The sequence below is a fragment of the Oryctolagus cuniculus genome, chromosome 18, assembly GCF_051225735.1.
Source record: "Oryctolagus cuniculus isolate XC-2025 breed Fujian yellow rabbit chromosome 18, ASM5122573v1, whole genome shotgun sequence".
NCBI classification, from domain to species: Eukaryota; Metazoa; Chordata; class Mammalia; order Lagomorpha; family Leporidae; genus Oryctolagus; species Oryctolagus cuniculus.
The window spans coordinates 2,053,384-2,077,668 of NC_142884.1; positions in this window are offsets into that span (position 1 = coordinate 2,053,384).

The following is a 24,285-nucleotide window of genomic DNA, read 5'->3' on the forward strand; positions in this document are numbered from 1 at the left end:
GCTTTGGCTTGGTGCAGCCTTGGCTGTTGTGGCCAACTGGGGGAGAGAACAGGGGGACGGAAGTTCTCTTTTTCTCTCTGGGTCTGTCCTTTTCTCTCTCACCCTGTCTTTCAAATAAATAAAATAAAAATAACTTTTTAAAAAAGGAAATCACTCAAACCAGCCAGTCCTCAGCCTGCATAGCCTGCCTCACCCATTTCTCCCGGGGGTGCCACAATAAAGGCTCTCATCCATATGTCCCCTTGGCTACCCCTGTGTCCTGGCTGGGCCTGGGGCTTCCCCAGGTAGCACTGCCTGGCTGCAGAGGCTTCTTCTTGACAACAGTGAGTAACAAACTTTCATTCAGTGACTGTCGTATGCCCATCTGTTGACCCCACAGTACCTGGCTAATAGTAAAATTCACATTTTAAAAGGGGACTCGGCTCTAGTTTTATTCTATGAAGCAGGACTTAAAGCTCTATTCCTCTGGGAGTCCATGCTGTTCTCTCCAGCTCTGCTTTCTCCAGAATTCACTTCTTTAAAAGGCAACTCAGGGTCCAGGAAGGGAGAGGGGTCCACACCTTGCTCTTAACTCTGTATGATGTTACTTTGTTGTTCCTGCCGTAGATGGGTTATATTTGGCCTCCTCTGTCTAAAGCACCTCTGACCACCCAAGTGCTTTAAAAGTGACCCAGGCCTCAGGAAGACAACCATGGTCCACTCACCCATTCCTCTGCCCCTCACCCCCACTGCACACACAGCACATACACTGAACCCACCTCACTCTCTAGTCCCTCTCATCTGCCCTTGCACAGTGGCTGAAATTACTGCGACTGGTTTTCAAAAGGCCTTGATCCCTTTCAATGGAAGATCTGGCCACTTCACTCCTGACTCTGCAGTGGGCTGCATTTTTCTCAGAATAAGAATGCTACTGCGTCTAGTGGCCTGTAAACAGCGGTGGCTATAGAATGCCTTTGAGGAGGGGTTTGGAGGGACAGCTGGGTTGTACTGACACTTAGGGTTCTAGCGTTCGCTGTCCTTGCCTGGTTGAATCAGTAAGAGTACTAATGGAATTCAGGTCACTGTGGTTGTATTAGGCACCTACTGTATGCCAGCACTGAGATAGGTACGTGAGCTGAGACACCCTCGGATGCTGTTAAAAATGTTCATCTAAACAGCACCTCCTGTTTAAAATAAAGCGATGCTTTGAATTCATGTGTCCTCAGAACACATCTCTTAGGGTTCCTATAACTGTCACAGCAACAATGGCATTTGAGAGGAGGAAACAGCCAGGAGGTGACTCTCACTCTGCCCTGCTCAGATTGGAGGTCACAGGGAGGAAAGGACATCCTTATCTCTGAAGACACAGAGACACAGAGAAGAACTAGAATAAACAGGTCTTGCTAAATCCCATGAGTATATTCCTTCTAGATCGTGTTTTTTCCCCCCTCCCAATCATACTTCCCCCAAACTTTCTACTTATTCATCCAACCTACCATAAAATACACACTGTTTCCTTGTTTCTTTGGGTTCTTCATTTCCTTTGAAATTCCTCTGAAATTGTAAAACTTCCATTAAATAAATTTGCATGCTCTTCTTGTCAATCTGTTTTGCTGTGGGCGTTTTAGCCATGACCCCAATGATACCGGAAAATAAATTTTTTCTTCCCTAAGGAAAAAAAAGTCCAGTTACAGGCAAGTCCAGGAGCTCTGTCTTGGAATTGCATTAAAATCTTCTTAATTATTTCACAGTACAGCTTATTGCTACTATTAATTACTACTGGTATATACAGATGACTCTCAATCTATCATGGCTTGATTTATGATTTTTGATTTTATCATGGATATGCACTCAGTAGACTGCATTCTGCTCCTTCCCCAGGCTAGTGATGCCAGTGATACCCTCTTGTGAGAGGTAGACAATCGACACACTACAGTGTGCTGTGTTGTTACACCGTGGAGTTCTGTGGCTTAGGTGTTTTCAAGATGATATTTTTAACCCATGGTGCGCTTCTCAGGACAAAGCTCACGGTGAGTCAAGGAGCAATTGTGTATGAATAGATGAGGTTATTATAAGCACAAAGTCATATACGCATCAACATAGCATCAGTTTACAGACACAGAGCTTTAATTCTTCTAAATACCTTACAGTTTCCTATGAGATATATTTGGGGAATTCTGTGGATCAGGAATTTGCTGGACACAAACCATCGTTATTCTGTAAAAGTATTGCCCAGGAGGCCACAGACTTAAATTTTAAATACAAACCTTCACTGTTTACAAGAAATGCGGCACAGGAAGGAAGGATAGGGCTGAGAGGCCAGAGGCTGGAAACCCACACCCCACCCCTGTAACACATCAGAATGAGTGGCTTTCTTCTCTGTCTTGTACCCACAAGGTCCCCTTCACACATGCCCAGTTCCAGGAATCACTATGCTCTCCGCAGGGCGGAGAGGGCCTTGAACTCACAGGTCAACAAGCTTGGAAAATGTCAACTGAAAATGTACACTTGAAAGGGGGCCAAGCATACATTTGGAAGTTGCTGTACTTTTTTTCTTTCTCTCTCTCTTTTTTTTTAACATGAGACTAAAAGAGAGTGCCGGTCAAGGTCAGAAGGGGTGGTGGACTTGGTGCAGAGGGAAACCTAACGGATGTGTTTGTTCCCTGGGACTTTCTCAGGCTTCTGGGAGAGGAGGCACGAAGTTCTGTTGGTGTGAAGGGTTGAGTTCCTATCAGAAGATGTGCTGGGTGACACCAGCTCTGGAGATACACAGGTTTTAGGCCACCGGGGGATCTGAGTGGACCTCTGAGGAGATAACGTGTCCAAAAGAGAGTCCCAAGATATCACCTGCTTGGCTGGTGGACCTGCTGTTTTCTGGAGCTCAGAAATTGAGTCGCCGGAACAGCCCACAAGCCTGGTGGGTGGCTGGGCACTGGCCCTGCACTCAGCAAGGCTTCCAGCAGGGCCGGCAGGGCGCCAGCTTGACATGTCTCTTGGTGACGAGTTTTTCACCTTTAGCGTTACTCTCAGCCAGAAGAGCCTCTCTCATCCTAGCCTCCTGGTACGCATTTGCCACCAGCATCGTCAGTGACCCTTGTCAGTCAGTCCCCTCTCCCAGACATGTTTCTGTCCCCGGGGCCAGCTCTCCACTGCTGGCCAGCATCCCCTGCCTCTCTGTAGACTGCTGGATGCCCAAGTGACCTTCCTGCTTTCCGCCTTGCCGTCCGTCAGTTCTGCACCCAGAACTCACAGGGCCCTCTGTAGAAAGCAGTTCCCACGGTGCCACCTGCCTTTCCCTGCCTGCAACTCTTCCATTTCCCACCAAGATTAAGTCTGAGCTCCTCCCGGTGGTCCACAAGCCCCTCAAGGGCTGGCCCCTTCCCCAGCTCTGGCTTCTTCCCTCCCTGTTCTCCTCACGACTTCCTGGGCGCCAGGAACGCTGAGCTCCTGTTCCCTGAATGGCTGTCTGCACTCTGCTCATTTCCCATTCTCCCGTCACTCAACTCCATGAAGGTGCCCTTGTCCAGGGGCCATGGCCTACACATTCTAAATCCAGGGGCTACTTCCATGTCCTGTGTTATCACTCACAGTGAACTGTTCACGCCCTGCTTTGACCTTCAGGGACACCAAACCCTCTAGTTCTCATGTCCCTTCATTAAACTCACCCGCGCTGCTCCACCTTTGAGCGATGCTGAACAACAGGGCCACATGCTGAGAAATGTGCCGTCAGCCCGTTCTGTGACTGCGTAAAGACCGCGGAGTGTACAGACACAGAGCTGCTGCATGTGCAGCGGGCTACGGGGTGAACACCACGGCACCCGCAGCCTGCAGCTGACTGAAGCGTCATTAGTCGTTATGCAGAGCAGGACTGCATTAGAGGTTCCAGACTTGGTTCACTCCAACGTTTCGGGGCTTGAGGTAACAGTAAACATTAATGACCTCTCACAGCAGCGGCGGGGGGCGTTCTGACTCAGGGTCTCTCATGAGGTTGCTGGGGAGACATCGGCCGGGGCTGCTGTCCTTGGAAGGGCTGCCTGGGAACTCCCTCACACTCCTGGCAAGAGAGCTGCTGGCAGTCAGGAGGCTCGGTTTCTCCCCGTGTGGGACTCTCTAGAGCTGCATGGTGTTCCCACAGCATGGCGCCTGATTCCCACAGAGCGAGTAAGCCAAGGCGCCAAGCCTTTGCTGACGGGGCCTCGGGAATCACCCAGTGACATTTCTGCTTCCTCCCATGGTTACACAGGTCAGCCAGTGTGTTCAGGAGAGCAGCACACAGGGGTGCAGGCAAGCACACCATCTCTATTCTCTCCTGAGCTCACCTCATCCAATGCTACATTTACAAAAACCATACCTAAGCTAATTTACATCCCCAGCCTTGATTCTTTTTTTTTTTAAGTTTCATTTATTTATTTGAAAGGCAGATTTACACAGAGATTTTCCACCTGCTGATTCACTCCCCAAATGGCTGCAATGGGTTTAGGGCTGTGCCAGGCCAAAGCTAGGAGTTAGGAGCTTCTTCTGGGTCTCCCATGTGGGTGCAGGGGCCCAGGGACTTGGGCTATCTTCTGCTGCTTTCTCGGGTGCATTAGCAGGGAGCTGGATAGGAAGTGAAGCATCCAGGACTTGAACCAGCGCCCATATGGTATATTGGCACTGCAGGCCACCACTTTATCCTCTGTGCAACACTGCCCCCCCCTCGATTCTTGATCCAAACTTTTGCCATCTTCAGCTAATGTGTCTGCATGAGAATCTCTAGTCACCCTTAAAGATCTGCAGCTCACTCCAAATCTTCCTAATGCCAGTAAGAGGCATCACCCACCACCCAAGAACCCAAACTCAAAATGCAGAAGCCATTCCTTATTCTCATTCCATCTCACTGCCACCAATCCTCCTCAGCTCAGCCCAACCTTCGAGTCATAATAGGACTCAATCCATTTCTGTCCACGTGGGTCCTGGTGCCAACCCACTTCCCAGACAGCACTGACATCCTGATGGCTAGGGTCATGCCAGTCCCACCAGCAGTCTATCCTCCACAAAGCAAGTTCCAGACTTAATCTGCAAATGAATCAGAGCATGCCATTCTTCTCTCACTCACCTCTCACCCCAGCCTGACCCCTTTCAGTTGGCTCCACAGTTTCTAAGTGGAAGGAAAGCTACTGCAGCTTGGCCCACACGGTCAGTGGCTACCTGGTCCCACCTGCTTCTCTCACAGCCTGCACTCCTTGACCACCACCTCAGGCCACCCCGAGCCTCGCCTTTCCTCTAACTGGCGTTTTCTTTCTCTGCCATTCCCACTCCTGCTTCTTTCCCCATCTTCAGCTCAAAGGTCAGGTCTTCAAAGACAGAGCTGGGGGCTATGGTGAACAAGCTTAAGGAGGTGCCAAAAAATTCAGCCACCAAGAGGAATCCGGGGTGGTGTGGTAACCGGGCAGATGTTGGTCAAAGGATGCAAAATTTCAGTTAGGAAGGGGGATAAAGTTCAAGAGATCTATTGTACAATATGCTGACTACAGTTAATTTTTAAAAAGATAAATAATAATGGACACACTCTTTATTAAAAAATCAAAATGAATGTCAAAAAACCCCTTCCAATAACGAATGGATAAAATACTAAAGATTAAAATGAAATCCAGTACGCTATAAGCTGAGCCACACTGAATCCTGGACGAAGGGAAAACTTGAGTCTCTATGTGCATTTCTGTGTAATTTTTAATGCTTAATTCTTCCTCCAGAACTTTAGAGTAGTTGAAAGATATATCGAATATATTGAAAAATAGCATATTAAAACACAACCATTATCTCATGAATTTCTTTTCTCATTAAATAAAAACCAGAATCTTATTATAATTTTATTTTCCTGGCCCAAAGGGAAGCAAACTCATCAATAACGTTTTCAGAACCTATTTCTGGGGAAACGTTAACCATAAAAATATGTAAAAACATGGACAGAGCCGAGCCGTAAGCATTTTTTTTCCTTTTCCCTCAGGCTCTAATAGAGTTCAGCAGTCTTGTTAGATGCTGTCTTTATTTAAAATTTTAATATTTTGTTCAACATGGGTTTTTTGGCACTAATATTTTTTCAAATATGGCATTTACATAAGTAATTACCTGGATGGCTGGGTGTTTTGTGTTGTTAATTTATGAGCTAGCTGTGTGGCCATTACTTCTTTATCCATTTAACCCTCACACCAACTTTGGGAGTCAGATCTTTTTTTTTTTTTCAAGGCAGGAAACCATGGGTCAGAGAATGGATTCCATCCGCGGTCCTACTGTGTGGTCCGCTGGATTGCTAGGCAGCCACCCCTTCTCCCTGGATGGTCACAGCACCCAGCCTTTTTGATGCACAGGAGTTCAGCAGGAAGCCCTCGGCACCAGGAACACCGAATGTTTTCTCACAATAAGGGCTGCTGTAACCTGCTCTAAGGAGAATGACACTGCCCCATCCCGATTCTAAAAATACAAAAATCCAGCCCCCTCACTGAATAGTTGCACTATCCAAAGCAGGGGGTACTTCTGTCCCCCTCCTGGGCCAGCAGCCTCTGGACCCACAGCCAGGTAGTCCAGGGAAGTTGCTGAATAAATATTTGTTTGTCTTGAAGCTTTCCTCCGGGTGACCATCTGTTTGGTCCCCCCTGCTCTCCCTATGGCCTCTGAGCTGTAAGATGACAGTGGCCACACTGCTCCCGAGCTCTGGTGATCTCCAGGGTCCTATAGCAAGCCTGCACTGAGTAAATGTTTAATTAATGTCAAGGATCCTATCTGTTGAAACCTGTTAGGCCACCGAGGCCTAAGTCCCCAAACTGATGAAACTAGGTGCAGACAGATAACCTAAAGGCTAGAGCAATGTTTATTGCTCAGAAAAGCCCCTCACCTGGGACACTGTCCCTCACCTAGGACAACTGTTGTAAACTTTACCAAGCAGTCTTTCAGGGCCAGGTGGCACTCTGCACCTCCCCCAAGAGCAGCTAAAGTCTGCTTTTAACCCCCTGCTGTCCCGGCAGGCTCAACACCCCTAGTCTCCCCCAGCTAAAAACTTTTAACTGGCAACCTCCTCCCTTTTTTTGAATATTAAAATCCAACTCTCAACAGTTATAATTTTGATAGCTAACTTATAAATCCCTAAGTCATCACCATCTAATCCAGTCACCCAATTCCCCCCATCCCCCACCTCAAGTTCTCTTAAGTTTCCCTACCAAATAAAAATACAAAGACCCAGCCCCTCACTGACTAGCTCTGCTTTCCAAAATGCATGGCCTTCTGCCCCTCTCCTGGGCCACTACCAGGGTGCAGGTCCAGCACCTCTGCTCCCCTCCTCCTTCCTGGAGCCCCCAGGGCCTCTGCAGGTGCTGCACTGGCTTTCCCACCAACTGGGTTGGAGGATTTTCAGCGCTGGTCGCTTGTCCTGGGGGGGTGTTGGGGGGAGGGCCTCTGTGGTGGGCTTGTGTGCAGGAAACCACCGCACCGACTCCTATCCTAGAAGGAGGTCTGCCCTTGCAGAAGTGGGGTTAAAATCTATGGCTGAGGGACGGAGGCATCCGAGAATACGGTGCAGCACGGAGCAGCTGGGCTGAGCTGGAATATCCGACAGGCCACCGTCTGCTTTTTAATACAAAAACTGCTTCTCTGATGCGCATTTTTTTATGGGGCGTGGGCTGTTAATTCGCTCCGTGTACACAACGTGTGATGGCCGAACCCGGTCTCCGTAAACGCAGCCCACGGCTGGCGTCTCCAGGACACGCAGGGCTGCCCGGGCCCTCCTGCTGTCCAAGGTCGCCCACCGCCCGCAGCGGCTCAGTTCTAGGGGCAAAGGTCGGCTAGGCAGCCCTAGCCATGGAAACTGCAGGGGTCTGGGCGAAGGGAGGGGGCTGCGCACATGCCAGGCAAACTGGCTCAGGCTGGAAGTTAGCGGGTGCTCAGGACAAACCTGCGCGCAGCAGCCCCCAGCGTCCGGAGCCCGCGGCGGGGAGCGGTCCCCAGGGTTCCGGCCCCCTTCCCCGTCCCCATGCCCGCCGCCCGGTCCTGCCTGCTGGGGGAGCGTCAGGGGGCGCACCGCGGACCGCGGACCCGGAGTCGCGGGGCACAGACGCAGTCTCAGCCACTCGCAGACGAGCCCACGGGCTGAATCTAAATCCATGCGCCACAGTACGCAATGCCTGTCAGAAAGGCTGGGGAGAAATGCAATTGAAAGGCTTATTTCCGTGCAAAAATTTTTGAAATTCAACCAGCTTTTTTTTAATAATCTGCTTTTTCTGTGAACTTTTTTCAAGACCCCGCTATTGAAGCCAGACTCCCTGAATGCACTGGTATTTGAGGCTGGGGTCTTTGGGAAGTTGTGAGGTTTACAGGAGGTCGTGACCCTGGGCATGGGATTACAGAGATCTCTCCATCTCCCCTGCCTCCTGAGGACACAACTAGCCGGCAGCCACGTCAGGTGTGCCTCTGACCTCGGGCCTCCAGAACAGTGAGAAACCTCTGTTGCTACATAGTTGTCAAATGGCTGTATTTCACAGTGAGAGCACTCTCCTATGCTTCTCTCCTTCACCCAAACTTTCGACAACTTTGCTCAGGTCAAATTCCCAGAAATACAGTTCCTGGGTAGGCTGAAGGTATAGACTCACGTCTCCCAGATGGGGAAAAATCTCTTTCCCAAGTTATAGAAGGGAGGCACCAGGAATACAGGGGCATGCACCATTTTTGCTCTTCATGGTAGCATCATTAAGCATCACTAAATTGTGAAACAAGAACCAGTAAATGGATTACTTTTGCTCATTCTACATACAAGGTGCCTCCAGGAAGTTCATGGAAAATGGTTATTAAGAAAAAACTATGCATGGAGTTCAAACATTTTGCAACAAAATTAATTTTTTTTTATTTTCAACAGGCAGAGTTAGATAGAGAGACAGACAGAGAGAAAGGTCTTCCTTTTTCCATTGGTTCACCCCCCCCCCCCACAAATGGCTGCTATGGTAGGCGTGCTGCTGGTCTCCCATGCAGGTGCAGGGCCCAAGGACCTGGACCATCCTCCACTGCACTCCCGGGCCACAGCAGAGTGCTGGACTGGAACAGGAGCAAACGGGACAGAATCCGGCGCCCCAACCAGCACTAGAACCCGGGGTGCTGGCGCCACAGGCGGAGAATTAGCCAAGTGAGCAGTGGCGCCAGCCCCCAAAATTAACTTTTAATGCCATTTTCCTATAGCTGTTTTGAAATACTCTTGTATATATCTTTTGTTTCAGCTTTTTAAAACATTCTGATAGTGTTCAAAATTACATCAATCTGTAATTAAAAAATCAATTGACATAATCGTCATGCATATTTGTGGTATACAACGATGTATATATAGATATATAATAAAATGTATAATGATCAGGTCAGAGCAAGATAATGACCATATCCATTACCAGAAACATAATTTCTTGGTGTTGGCAACAGTCAAAATCTTCTCTGCCAGCCCTTTGAAAGCACACAATTAATCGCTGACCCTCGTTTCTCTGCTGTGCTACAAAACAGTAAGTTATTCCTTCCATCCGAGTGCACCCTGCACCGTTCACCCTCCTGTCTCCAACCCTTTTTCTCAGCCTCTGGTAGCTGCTATTCTACTCTCTACTTCTATGAGAGCAGAATTTTTCTTTTCGTTTTAGTTTCCATATTTATAAGTCCATATCCTAGTTTATCATGCTCCAGTGTGCAAAAAGGAGTTAAATTAGCACACCCGCTCCCAAGACGCTTCCTTAAATAATAGGAACGACTCACTGTGCCCTGATGATTTACACAAGCATCATGGCTTGAGCTGAATCCCCACTTTCTTCTGGGAGTCTGGAATTTTGGGACCTGCCAGCCATTAGAAGCCTCTGTGAGCAGCTCAGTTAAAATCCTGGGCACTGTATCCCTAATAAACTCCCCAGGAGACCACAGTTCACAAATGTGGTCATGACTTACTGTGGGAGGAGTCAAATGCACCCAGTGTATTACTGGGTTCTGGAAACCCACGCCTACACCTCTCCAGACATCAACCCAAGTTTCTCTCCTCTTTGCTGATTCTGCTTTGTGTCCTTTTGCAGTAATAAATGACAGATGGAAGACCACATGCTGAGTCCTGCAGTTCCTGGTGAGTCATGGATTCAGGGGTTGCCTTGGGTCCCCATCAGCCATCAAGTCCTCTTAAGAAACACAAGTCGGAGAGCCAGCGCTGTGGGGTAGTGGGTAAAGCTGTCACCTGAGACTTTGGCATTCTATATGGGTACCAGTTTGTGTCCTGGGTGCTGCACTTCCAATCCAGCTCCCTGCTCACGGCCTGGGAAAGCAGTGGAAGATGGCCCAAGTGTTAGGGCCCCTGCCACCCATGTAGGAGACTCACATGGAGTGTTTGACTCCTGGTTTTGGCTTAGCCCAGCCCTGGCCATTGTGGCCATCTGGGGAGTGAACCAGCAGATGGAAGGCCTCTCGTTCTTTCTGTTTCCGCCCCCCATCCCGAACTCTTAACTTTCAAAATAAACAAACAAATCTTTTTTAAAAAAATACAACTTGTGGGTAGGTGTTGTGGTACAGCAGGTTAAACCACTATTTGGGATGCCTGCATGCCATATTTGAGCCACTGCTTGGGATGTCTGTATTCCATATTGGACTTCCTGGGGTTCAAGTCCTGCCTTTACTTCTGATCCAACTCCGTGCTAATGTGCACCTGGAAGGCAGCAGATGATGGGCCAAGTACTTGAGTTCCTGCCACCCACATTGGAAACCCAGATGGAGTTCCTGGTTCCTGGCTTTGGTCTGGCCTAACTGTAGTTATTCAAGGCATTTGGGAATTGAACCAATAGATGGTAGATCCTTGTTTGTTAGTCTGTCTCCAACACTCCGCCTTTCAAAGAGACAAAAATAAATAATAATAAAGAGATACAAGTTGTTTTGTGCAAATTTGACTACAAGCTGCTACATTACTTACTTAATTAGTGGCCTCATAAATATCACTGCAGTGGCCACAAAGTAGGCATTACGGGTTCTGTGAATTCCAAAGCGGTTTGCTAGGTCCAAGGGTGAAAGTGTTTTAAACTTTGATGCAGGATGCCAAATGCCTTGGACAGACTGCATTTGCCCAACTGCACCTTGTTGGTATTTTCATTTTCACTCATCTGATGCACTGGAAAATGTGGTTCAGCTTGGTTTGGCATCTGGTGTTTGGATCACAAGTGAGATGAGACCCTGATTCCTGGTACCCAGACTCTGGAATGTTTTGCTTTGTGAATATCCTTTCAAACGCTTCATCTAGTTCTGTGTTGTTGTTCATCTTTTTTCTCCCTGACCCAAAAACTCTTCACGTGTTAGTGGCATAGGTTCTGAGAATATCATTCTATGGCAATCAATTTAACCTTGAATTTTTTTCAATCTCTCATAACCTTTCATATGTATGAAAAATCTTAAAAATTGTGGTACGATACACATAACACATGATTTACAGTCTTATCTGTTTTTAAGTTTTACCATCTTCTAAGTCCACTGACATCATACGCATTCCCACTGTTGTGCAACCATCACCACCGCCCCTCTGTAGAGCTCATCTTGTAAAACTGAAACTCTGTACTCATCAAACAAAAGACCCCATATCCTTGCTTCCCCCAGCATCTGAGATCATCATTCCAGTTCTTGTTTCCATGAACTGAAAAGTGGCTGAAACAGCTGGGACTGGACCAGGCTGAAGCCAGAAGCCAGTCTCCCAAGTGGGTGGCAGGGGCCCAAGCACTTGGGCCACCATCTTCGCTGCTTTCTCAGGGGCGTTAGTAAGGAGCTGAAGTAGCCAGGACTTGAACTGGTGCTTCTATGGGATGCAGAAGTTGCAGGTGGCAGTTCAAGCCATGGCGTCACATCACCAGCCCCTGGACAGTTTTGAAATATAGCATGTAAGTGGAATCTTACAGTGTTTGTCTTTTTTCTGTAGCTGTCTTACTTCATCTGGCACAGTGTCCTCAAGGTTCCTCTGTGTTGTAGCCTGTGACATACTATCCTCTTTAAGGCCGGGTAATATTCTACTGTGTGTGGAAGGACCGCATTTTGTTTATCCATTCACCTGTTTCTTCCACCCTTGGCTGTTGCAAATGCTGCTGCTGTGAACACAAGTGTACAAATATCTCTTGTAGACTCTCCTTTCAATTATTTTGGAAAGTATATACCAGGAGCTGAATTGTGAGATAGCGTGTTAATTCTGTCTGTTTGCAGATATGCTGTGCTGTTACCCACAGTGGCTGCACCACTGTGTTCCCACCAACAAGTAGACAGCACTCTGATTTCTCCACGCCATCACCAGTATTAGTTATTCAATGTGTTTTATTCGATGGTAGCCATCTCAGTTCCTGGGAGGTATTATCTCACTGCTTTTGTGTAGTACTGCTTATGTGTCTTTTCTTTCATGTCTGTGTGCACTCTAACCATGGTCAGGTGCCCTTCCCTGATGGTCCACAATGCAAAGAATGTTTGCACACAAAATCTTGTACTGAGCTGAGGAAAGGAGACCCTTAGTGAGCTCCACACCCACGGAGACACCATGTTCTGTAGCAGGGTCTTGGCCCAGCTGCTTACAGAGGAATCTGGGCCAGACTTAAAACTGAAAAGTGGTTCATATGGGAGACAAGTTTCTCCCAGAATCTCACGGCCCTTTGGACGAAGCTCTAAGAATGTCAACATTCAGCCCAAGTGCCAGATAAATCAACTTACCTCGGAATTTTCCCTGATTAATGAGCTAAGTGGTAGTGTGGCGTCCAAGTCCTGTATATTCTGCCGTCTTAACTCAGGAAGGGGCTGGCTTTCCTGGAAACAGTAAAATGTGGCCAGTGTTCCGGAGACGTTCCTTCCCAAACCATAAACATATTTAATACTGGTTGTCTGTTTTGTAGATTATATCCCTGGACCTGGTTGCAAATGAGTTCTTCTCTACTTCTCTGGGATTAAAAATATTGACTTTAATTTTCTAATGATTTTAACTCCTGTACTAAGTGATTTTATGGGGACCCCACAACTCCACTTCCAAAACTCTGTGTAGCTGGAATTGAAGTAAAAAAATAAATGAGAAAACTGATAATAATATTATAATTTATATATAATATTTATATTATATAATGTATAAATATAATATATAAAATTATGTTTATAATTATATAAATATTATGTAAATATGCATAATAAATGAAATATCATAAATTAACTTTCTGTACTTTTAATATCTGTACATGCAGAAGCATATTTAAGAAGTTGTGTTTTCTTGCCTTCCTTTTCCCCTTTTCTTTTTCACAACTAGTGGCAATATTTTGGAAACACAGCTTTAAGAAGAGATTTAAAACACTTCCACTTGAGCTCAACTGCTTTCTCTGATTCTCACCAACAATTTCAAATCCTGAGAGAAATGAGTGTTTATACAAAACGCAGAGGAAATTCTTTGATATATTATATATTATATATAATACATATATAATTTTTATTTATTTTCATCTTATTTGAAAGGCACAGATGCAGACACAGATCTTCCATCTGCTGGTTCACTCTTCAAATGCCCACAACAGCCAGGGCCAGGCCTGGATGAAGCAGGCCCCTAGTAGATAGCAGGGACTCAAGGACCTAAGCCATCACCACTGCCTCCCAGGGTGCGCATTAGCAGGAAGCTGGATCTGAAGCGGAGGAGCTGGGACTCGAACATCTGCTATAGGGATGTGGTGTCCCAGAAGGTGTCTCAACTGCTATATCAAATGTCCACCTCTCTGAGGTGTTTTAGACAAAGGAAGGCATGGTTAGGTTTTCTTAAAAGAAATTCCAGGTTGTCTTCTTTTTAGACCACTGTGGGAGTAAAGCCTGTTGGGTGCAGGGACCCAGGAGAGGAAAGATGCAGGTGGTGAAGGAGAAGGGGCCATTGAGGGGACCTGGAAGTTGTGCTGACAGCCGCAGGCAGCCAGATGCTCAGGGCAGATCCCAGGCTTCTGTCTTGGGAATCGGGTGCTAGGGCTCTTTCCTGTAAGAAGGGAAAGATTTAAATAAACAGACACCCTCCTCATTTATAGGTTTTGCATTTGCAGATTCAACCACCTGCAGATGGAGAATATTTGGAAAAGAAATCGCATCTGTGCTTTTTTCTTGTCACTCTTTCTAAGCAAGAGTACCACAACCCTTCACACGCCATTTATGTTGTATGAGGTGTTGTCCATCATCAGGAGATGATGCATGCGGGAGGATGCGGCCGAGTTCTGTGCAAGCACTGCACCACTCGAAGGACTGAGTGTCCAGATTCAGGTACCTGGGGTGGCATCACAAAACCCAGTCTCACATGGATACCGAGGAGTAACTGGATATTGATTTCTGAGAAGACCTTTCTTTGGAGGGTTAAAGAAAAAACACAGCCCCCTTTGGGAGAAAGAACAGAGTTTTGAGGTTTTCTTTTTCTTCTTGGTCTTGTCAATGTGTGTGTGTGTACATGAAATCCACATGAAGTTGAGATTCCATTCAGATTCCAATTCAGAGGTGTGGCAACTGTGGCAGTAGGCATGCTGGAGAGGTCTGAAGCGATTGTTAGAAGCTGCAGAGGAAGAGGTGGAGGAGGGCCATTATTATGTCTTTTACTAGCAAGCTGGTCAACAGAAGGAAGTGCTTCCTCGAGTTCTGTGAGGTGTGCTGTAAGTTAACTGATCCCAAGGAGGAGTTGTGGGAAACCTGGTTTACAGTCGGTAGGTCAGAAGTACAGGTCACAACCTGGGACTGGCGTCTGAAGTGGGGGCAGTCCGGGCCAGAGCGCTCACCCTGTGCCATCTGACACTGGCTCCAGGCAGTTACTGTCAGACCTGAACTGAATTATTGGGCACCCAATTGCTGTCTGCTGGAGAACTGCTGGTGTGTGGGGAGTCCCCCGGGGAAACCCCTCCCTGGGGACCCCCCCATACCACTACATCTGGTGTCAGCAGTGTTGGGCAGAGTGGGGAGTGTGAGAGCAGAGAAGAAAGTTTTTTTCTTCAGTGGCTCATAGGTAACAATGGAAAACAAAATCAGAAGTGATTAATACCCTGAAGGAAGCAGAGGAGAGGAAATTCAAAAGTAACTCCCAAATGTGGGGGTGGGGAAGTGGCGGCTACAAGCCCTTTTAGCAGAAAAGGTCAGGCCACATCTGAATAGGAGATGATGGACTGAACTTTACCAGGAAACAGCCAGCCAGTCAATAGTCTGAAACAAGTCAGTGCAAGCAGAGGCATCTACAAGTTCAAGGGTCCTGGGGCAGGCACAGATGCTACATGTTCAAAGAATGGAAGGAACAGCAGAGAGTGGACTGAAGTGACTGCCAAGGGGCAGCAGGACCAGATCATATGGTTTCTGTCTCCACCTGGTAACTGAATGCCAATCTGATTGTCGACATTGTACTTAAAGCCAACTGGCACCAGTCCTCTTTGGGTTTTCCTCTCTTGGAAGGCCCCCTCCACGCTGCTCTGGCTGGAGGTCCTTGATTCTAATAAATACTTTCAAATCTCAAAAAAAAAAAAAAAAAAAAAAAAAAGACCAGATGGTGTCCCTGGCATGGGGCACACAAGGTGCAGTGGGAAGACAGTGGTGTTTGCACAAGGGGTTCCCAATGCATGGTATATTGGGGCTTTGAGAGATCAACCTGGCTGCTCTGTGGACGTTATGGAAGGGGGCTCTTATCATGACACACTTTACCTTTTGCACTGTTCACTGGAATGGAAGTTTTTTGTTGCATCTGGCCCCTCAGGACCCACAGGTTGATTAATTAAATGCATGTGCCACGTGGACAAATGCCTTGGATGTTAAGTCAGTCCCAAGGCTGAGACCACCTGATTTTCCCACTTTTACGTGCCTGGCTTCGGGACCAGTGTCAGGCACCTAGTAAGCTCCACCCAAGTGTCAAATTAATGGATGTCTGTGGAAAGCTAAGGCAGATATCCCAACATGCTTCTTGCAGGCTTTGCGTTCTTCTGCAGTGACCCCCCACTTAAGGATGTGCATGGATGTGCATAAAGAGGAGCATCAGCAGGGGTGCGGGAGGAGGGGCTGCAGGTGTGAGCCCAAGTCCTCCCCAACCCCCACCTCATCCCCAACGACGTTTGGTCTTTGATGGGGCAGGGAGGGGGCTTTGTCATCTGTTTTCTTTCAAGAGCTGTTCCCGGCAAGCAGGGCTGAGGCAGGTTCAGGGCGTTGTCATGGAAACTGTAGCCTGCGTGTCAGAGAGAGGGGAAGGGGCTGAAGAACTGAGAATGAGTGAAAGCCCAGGAGACTGGAAATTTCCAGTTCTAAGCACAAACAGGTGCTCCCAAAAGTCTGTCAGGAAAATGGGTGGCAGCTGTGCACCCATGCTCAAGCCCATCTGAACACAGAGGACTTCTGCCTCATCACTGCGAGCCAAGGTCCCCCAGCCCCCCAGCTCCAAATCAGATGAGTCCACTTAGCTGAATACAAATTGGAGTCAGCAAACAAAGACAGAGGACTCCAAAGCTTACAGCTGCATTATCAGGTGCTCTGGCAGTTCCACTTCTGGGTGCACACCCCAAAGACCTGGAAGCAGACATCCAGAGACATTTGTGTGTCCATGTTCATAGCAGCTTTCGTCACACTGCAAAGGTGGGAGCAACCCAAGTGTCCATCGATGGATGGCTGGATAAAATGTGGTCCATCCACACAATGGAGTACTACTCAGCCTTAAAAAGAAAGACAATTTCTTTTAAAAAAGATCTATTTAAGTCAGATTGAGAGAGAGAGAATCTTCCATCTGCTGGTTCACTCCCCAAATAGTTGCAATAGCTGGGGTGGCCCAGGCCAAAGTTAGGAGCCAGGAATTTCATCTGGGTTTCCCATGTGGGTGGCAGGGACCCAAGGACTTAGGCCATCTTCCACTGCTTTTCCCAGACCACTAGCAGGCAGCTAGCTTGGAAGTGGAGCAGCTGGGACATGAACCGGTGCCCATATGGGACATACGCTACAGCACTGTAGATGGCAGCTTTACCTGCTATGCTGTGATGCTGGCCCCCAAAAGAAAGGAAATTCTGACACATGCTCCCCCATGGTTGGACCTTGAGGATTTTATGGTTAAGTGATATGTATGTATACCACAAAAAGACAAATTCTGTATGAGTCCACTTATGTGAGGCATAGAGAATAGTCAAATTCATAGAGGAAGAAATTAGGATGGTGATTTCCAGATGCTAAGTGGGAAAGAGGGAATTACTGCTTAATGGGGACAGGGTTTGGGTTTAGCAAAATGAAAGGGTTCTGGAGATGGATGCAAAACACTGTGAGGGTCCTGAATACCAATGAGCTATCTGCTAACGATTGGGTAAGAGGATAAGTTGTATATTATGTGCATTTTACCATAATAAAACATTTTTGAGAGAGAGAGAGAATCATTTCAGAGAATTCTGAGAGCAAAGAGCATGAAAGAGTCTCTAAGAGTGGCTGGCAGGGCTACACCAACCAATCCTCTGCAGCTTGCTCCCACTCTCTGCTTTTTGTTTTCGAACAGCTTATCATGCACCTTTGCACAGATAAACCTCACTGTATGGCCACTTTTCTTGTTAGTGGACCTTCAGAATGGCCCCTAAGTACTCGCTTATTTTCTTCTCACTGTTAGTTCTCCTCAGAGCCCAGGGCAGCACCTGGTACAGAGTCTCCTCAGTAAATATTTGCCAAGATGAATTCTTGAATTTGACTCCACGCCATATGTGTGAGAGTTTCTCTGGGGTTACAAACTTCAAACCAGAATTCTGGGTGACAGGAAAAGACAATATCTAGAACTTCTCAGACATTGTCAAATTACTCTCTACAATGGCCTTGCATTTGTAGTCTGTCTTATTCTCTTATTCTGTGTAATGGATTCTGTATGAGTGGAGACTTTCTCTTCTAATCCCCATTATAGCCTCCATCCCTGAAGGCATGTCTGGCACGTGGCAAGTGTTCAATGGATATTTCTAGAAGATGAACAAATGAATAAGTATGTGTATTATATCTGTTGATTTTGGGATAATGATGAGTTATATGGGTTTTTTAAAATCCAGCTTTTACTTAACATGCATGATAACATTAAATATCTTTTTAAACAGTTTTTCTATCCAATAAAGAGTTTATGTTTTTGGATGTAAAATCCTACAATATTTGCTCCATGTCCCAAATACAAAGCTGTCATGTGGGCAGGTGTACTTTTGTGAATGTCTGTCTGTTGGAGTAAAGAGTCCAGAGTGGATTTGCTGGGTCAAACGGTATGTACACACTAAACTTGGATACTCACTGCCCAAAGAACTTACCAGAGGGTTATAGTAACTCACTCTCATTACCAGCTGGAGAAGGCACCCAATTTCCATATAATTGCCAACTCTGCTTATCCATATTTTCACCTTTGTGGACATGACAACAGAAAAAAATGACTTCACTACTTTGGTCTTCATAGCCACTTCTGGGAGCATGAGAAAGGTTGAAACATCATGTTCCATGTTTTAAGCATTTCAATTTTATCTGTAAGGCTTTTTCTGTTCACATCTGTTGTCCCTTTATCTGGTCTGATGTTCATTTAACTCCATATTTTAATTCATTTCTTGTAAATGCAATCATATATAAAAGATAAAAATTTCTTTGATTCTCATTAGATGGCTGGAAATTTGGGGGAGAATTTCTATTATTATTTTTTTAAATTCAGAGCTTCCCTTGTGTGCGTGTGTGTGTTTAAGATTTATTTTATTTATTTGAAAGAGAGTTTAGACACAGGTAGAGACAGAGAGAGAGAGAGAGAGAGAGAGAGAGAGAGAGGTCTTCCATTGGCTGTTCACTCCCAACTGGCTGCAATGGCCAGAGCTGAGCTGATCTGAAGTCAGGAGCCAGGAGCTTCTTCTGGGTCTCCAGTGTGGGTGCAGGGGCCCAGGGACTTGCACCATCCTCTGATGCTTTTTCCAGGTGCATTAGCAGGGACCTGGATTGGAAATGAAGCAGCCAGGACACAAACAGGAGCCCATATGGGATGATGGCAATGCAGGCCAGGGCTTTACCCTGCTGCGCTACAGCACCAGCCCCAAGAATTTCTATTTTAAAGTAATAAGCAGAAGAGTTTTTTCCTCCTCAGGAGAACCAATCAGTCCCTACCTGTTCAGTGGGGCCCACCTACCCAATGGAGGGTAATCTCCTTCACTTGAAGTTAACTGATTGTAACTCTAATCCCATCTGGAAAATACCTTCACAGCAGTATCTGGACTGTTTGGTGTTTGACCACACAATGAAGCATCATAGCCTAATCCTTTGGAAATATAAAATTAATTATCATAACACTGAATTCCAGGTATGTTTGTTGGCTTATATCCTATGTAATCTGAAATTTAGAAAGAAGTTAATGACAACTTGACACTGATTTCTTTGCACGCTCCTACAAGGCAAGCCCCAGAGCTCCCTCCATTTTAACTCAGTGGCTGCCTCTGAATCTCTTCCAAGTAGAAACTGTGGAGCGGCAACTCTTGTGGGTCGTGGCCAATAATTAAGTCTCTCCAAGAACAATGGGGATCCACTGAGGGTTCTTAACCAGGGGAGGAGAATGGTTAGATACTGTTTCAAGAATTTTCTGTCTGGATCCCATGTGGGAAAATGATTAAAGGCTAGGAATATCAGAGAAAAGGTGACTCGGTGAGGAGACACTGCAGGGACACAGGAGATGGGGACTGAAGGCATAGATGAGGTGGGGCAGCAGTGAAATGGGGAAGAATGCGCAGATCCAGAATTCTCAGGAGGTGGAATTGATAGTCCTGGTGACTATAGGGACACACACATGGTTTCTGCCATGAGTTTCTCCCATGAACATTTCCTGCATTGACATTGTGGGGCTAGGAAGGTAAGTTCTTGAAGCAAGAAGCACAGTGTAGGGTAAAGCCTTCTGGGAAGAGAAAAGATAATTCTAGCAAAGGAAGAACAAGTCACCAAGATGAACCTGAGGCATGTTGGGAACATTCTCTAGATCTCTCCCTTTGGGGGAAAAGGCTGTCACTGGGGTGGAAGGGTTGGAGAGGAAAGAGGAAACACAAAAGAACAAAGTTGATCTGCAGGCTAGGGGCCACGTTCCCAACAAAGAACCCTATTAAAGTAAGTAATGAGTGGAGCAGAACCCCTAGTCTCTTTCTACAAAAATAGAATATCGCTTCAAGTTGTTTTCTTTTCCCTGGACAGTCAGAGTGAATGGCATTGCAAAAAAAAAAAAAAAAAAAAAATCCTTTTCTTGCTGGCTCGTAAATAAATCCCAAGAAAGAACTCCTGGAAGTGGCAGCACTGGGTGAAAGGAAATGAAACCCCCGGGGATGGGCTCTGCATTACCCAATTATCTCCCACCTCAGAAGGCTCTGGTCAACAAGCAGCAACATGTGTTTCTATTTTTCTACTTTCTTCCAGTCCATTCTGTCTGCACGCACATACATATTTTTCACATAAAATTGGGATTGCAGCTTATTCGCAGCTTACTACGCTAAATGCTTCACTCAGGAGCAGTCCAACACATGGTGAGGTTTTCCTTAAAAGTTTGATTTCATTCCTAGAAAGACTTATATTCTCTTATCTTGATTATGAAAATGTGTTATTTCCAGTTTTATCATTTATGCATATTTCATTATGATCCTGTGGTTAATAATGTGAGCAAGGTTGTAATAAATCCCCATGGGAACTTTCGTGCACACCAGTGGGTGTCCATCAAGAGGAGAGTATAGGAGTAGAATGAAGTGCAAGGTCAAAGGGTGTGCCTTTGAGTATGGATTCATGTGGTCTACCTGAATATGGAAAAGGTGGGGTGGCTGAGTCCATGTCCACTCTCCTCAGTGCAGTGTGAAAGCACCTGGTATCTGGGCTAGTGAGAACAGAACGGCGTTGGTCAGCCAGCAGCAGAGGAAGCTCTGGTGACTATAGTTAACAACAGTATACTGCACATTTGAAATCCGCTGCGAGTAGATCGCAGGTACTCTCACTACAAAAAATAACTGAGTGCAGATAAAAATGTAAATTGTGGGGCCGATGCTGTGGCACAGCAAGTAAAGCTGCTACCTGTAGTGCCGGATTCCCATATGCCCATATGGACGTCAGTTCAAGTCCTGGCTGCTCCACTTCCGATCCTGCTCTCTGCTATGGCCTGGGAAAGCAGTACAAGATGGCCCAAGTCCTTGGGCCCCTGCACCTGCGTGGGAAACTCGGAGGAAGCTCCTGGCTCCTGGCTTCAGATCAGCACAGCTCTGGCTGTTGTAGCCATCTGGGGAGTGAACCAGCAGATAGAAGACCTCTCTCTCTCTGCCTCTCCTTCTCTCTGTGTAACTCTGACTTTCAAATAAATAAATAAATCTTCAAAAAAATTACTAAAAATGTTAATTGTATGGTTTCATTGTGGTAAACTCATTTCAAAACATCACGTTGTATAGTTTAATACAATTTTTATCTGTCAAATATAACTTAATAAAACTGAGGGAAAAAACCCAAAATAAGCTATCACCTCATACCCATTAGGGTGGTTACTATCATTAAAAATAAACAAAGAGGGACTGGCGCTGTGGCTCACTTGGTTAATCCTCTGCTTGTGGCACAGGCATCCCATATGGGTGCTGAGTTCTAGTCCCAGTTGCTCCTCTTCCAGTCCAGCTCTCTGCTGTAGCCCGGGAGGGCAGTAGAGGATGGCCCAGGTGCTTGGGCCCCTGCATCCGCAAGGGAGACCAGGAGGAAGCACCTGGCTCCTGGCTTCAGATCGGCGTAGTTCCAGCCATAGCAGCCATTTGGGGGGTGAACCAACAGAAGCAAGATCTTTCTGTCTCTCTCACTGTCTAACTCTATCTGTCAAATAAAAAATAAATAAATAAACAAACAAACAAACAAAGAGAGAGGGAATAGCAAGTGTTGGTAGGCTGTGAATAGACTGGAACCCCTGTGAAATATAAAATGGTGAATATGGAAAAATTTTAAAAATAAAAATTTAAAGTATAGTCCTACAGTTTCATTTCTGTGTATTTACACACAACTGAAAGATGGTCTCAGAGACGTATTTGTACATTCATAGCACTTAGAGCAACAGTCCAAAGAGGAAGCAACCCACATGTTCATCAATGAATGAATGGGTAGGCAACATGTGATCTGTTTGCACAATGGAATATTTAGTCTTAAAAAGTAAGGAAATTTAGGGTGAGCATTTGCTATAGCAGTTAAGATGCCACTAGGCACAACTGGGTCCCTTACTGGAGTGCCTGGTTCAAGTCCTGGCTCTGTCCCTGATTCCAGCTTCCTGCTAATGTACATCCTGGGAAGCAGCAGGTGATGGTTCAGGTGGATGGGTTTCTGCCACCCACACAAGGGACCCAGATTGAGTTCCTGGTTCCTGGCTTCAGCCTGGTTCAGGCCCACTATTGTAGGCATTTGGGGAATGAACCATAGCTGGGAGATCCCTGTCTGTCTCTCTTTCTCTGTTTTTCTGCTTTTCAAATATATATAAAGACTTATTTATTTATTTATTTGAAAGGCAAAGTTGCAGAGAGGCACAGGCAGAGAAAGAGAGAGGTCTTCCATCTGCTGGTTCACTTCCCAAATGGCTACAACAGCCAGGGCTGAGCCAATCCAAAGCCAGGAGCCAGGAGCTTCTTCCAGGTCTCCCAGGGTCATCTTCCACAGTTTTCCCAGGCTGTAACAGAGAGCTGGATTGGAAGCAGAGCATCTGGGACTTGAACTGGCACCCAAATAGGATGGTGGCACTGCAGGCGGCCCCTTTACCCACCATACCACATTGCCAGCCCCATAAATATATTCTTTCAAAGGGAGGAGATTTTTATACATGATGCAACATGAAAGAACTTTGCAGACATCATGCTAAGGGACATGTGCATTCTCAATAAGCCAGATATTGTAGCATTCCACTTAAATGAGGTGCCCTGGGTGGTCAAATCATAGAGACAGAAAGTAGAATGGTGGTTGCTAGGGTTTGGGAGAGGCAAAGAATGGGGAATTGTGTTTAATAGGTTGAGAGTTTCAGTTTTACAAGATGAAATGAGTCCTGGAGGGTGTGGTGATGATGGTCGCACAACAGCATTCACATCATTGTGCTCAGTAGCTCTGAACAGTACAGTTACTAACAGTTAAAATGACAAATTTTATGTTTTATGCATTTTTACCATGTTAAAAGTACATTTTAAAGAAGTTTTGCCTCATCCTCTGTAGCCAACAGGAGTTGGCTGTCAATGTTGGCACCAGGTGGGCTGTGTGTCCATCTGTCCCTCTTCCTTCTCAGGTTTCCTACACCAGGTTCCCAAGTGAGAGGCCAGCACTAGCGCATGCATATCCAGAATCTGCAGAAGCTCTAGGATCTGCTTTAAACCAACACTGTTCCAGAAATGGAGGCCACATGTCTGGAAATCCAGCACCCAACCAACGGCCCATTCATCCAAGAAAGAAAACTTGAGGCTATGATGCAAAATGAGTGAATACAGGTGCCAGAACCTCTATTTTGAACTTAACAGAACTCATTTGTGTGCGCACTGGTTCACATCTGATAAATGACTGTTAGTGCTGGACACTGAAGATGCAGGAGAAAACAAAGAATATAGTTTGCTTTTTTTTTTTTTTTCCCTTCCTGCTAGCTTGTAGCTCTGCAAGGTGACAAAGACCCTGAGCAACTGTTAGTCAGCCTACCCCTGTATGTGACCACCCTAGATACTTGATCAGGTTCCTCAGCCTCCATCACCCCCACATAATGTCTGATCCCTCTGGCTTGTCTTCAGCAAGAATCCTACGGCGGATTGGGTTAGCCAAAGCCATCTCCTCAAGCCTAAGGTTCCGTCTTAGCCATTTCCATTCTCCAACTCCTAACAGCTCCATCAGAACTGATCCCAGTCTCTCTCCCCTACTGCAAAGCCCCACTGCAATGGTCACATACTTACTGCCATGGTTCTGAAACAAATCTAACAAGTGACACTGAATGATAGTTCTCTTTAACGGGTTGGGATTTTTATTTCCTTCCTCCACTCCTCCTCTCTTCTTCCTTTCCTTTCCCTGCTACTCTTAGCATGACCCACAGCAGCCAGTGGGCTGTTCATAAACTTGTGCTGAATGAATTGCAAAAATCTTTTTTTTAAGTAACAGATGCCTCTCACAGCTCAACTCCCAGAGCCTTCTGCTTTGCTGTTGCTGTTTCTTGTATCATAGCTTGTGCAACAGTGGATTCATATTTCTTAAAGTGATATGTACATTAACAAGTAGAAGAAAAGAATGTTGATGTCATTGGTGCTTAAAAGAGATGTGTGATTTCTCTCAAGGTCTGGGGGGGCCCTGTGTCAATTTCAGAATCCTCTG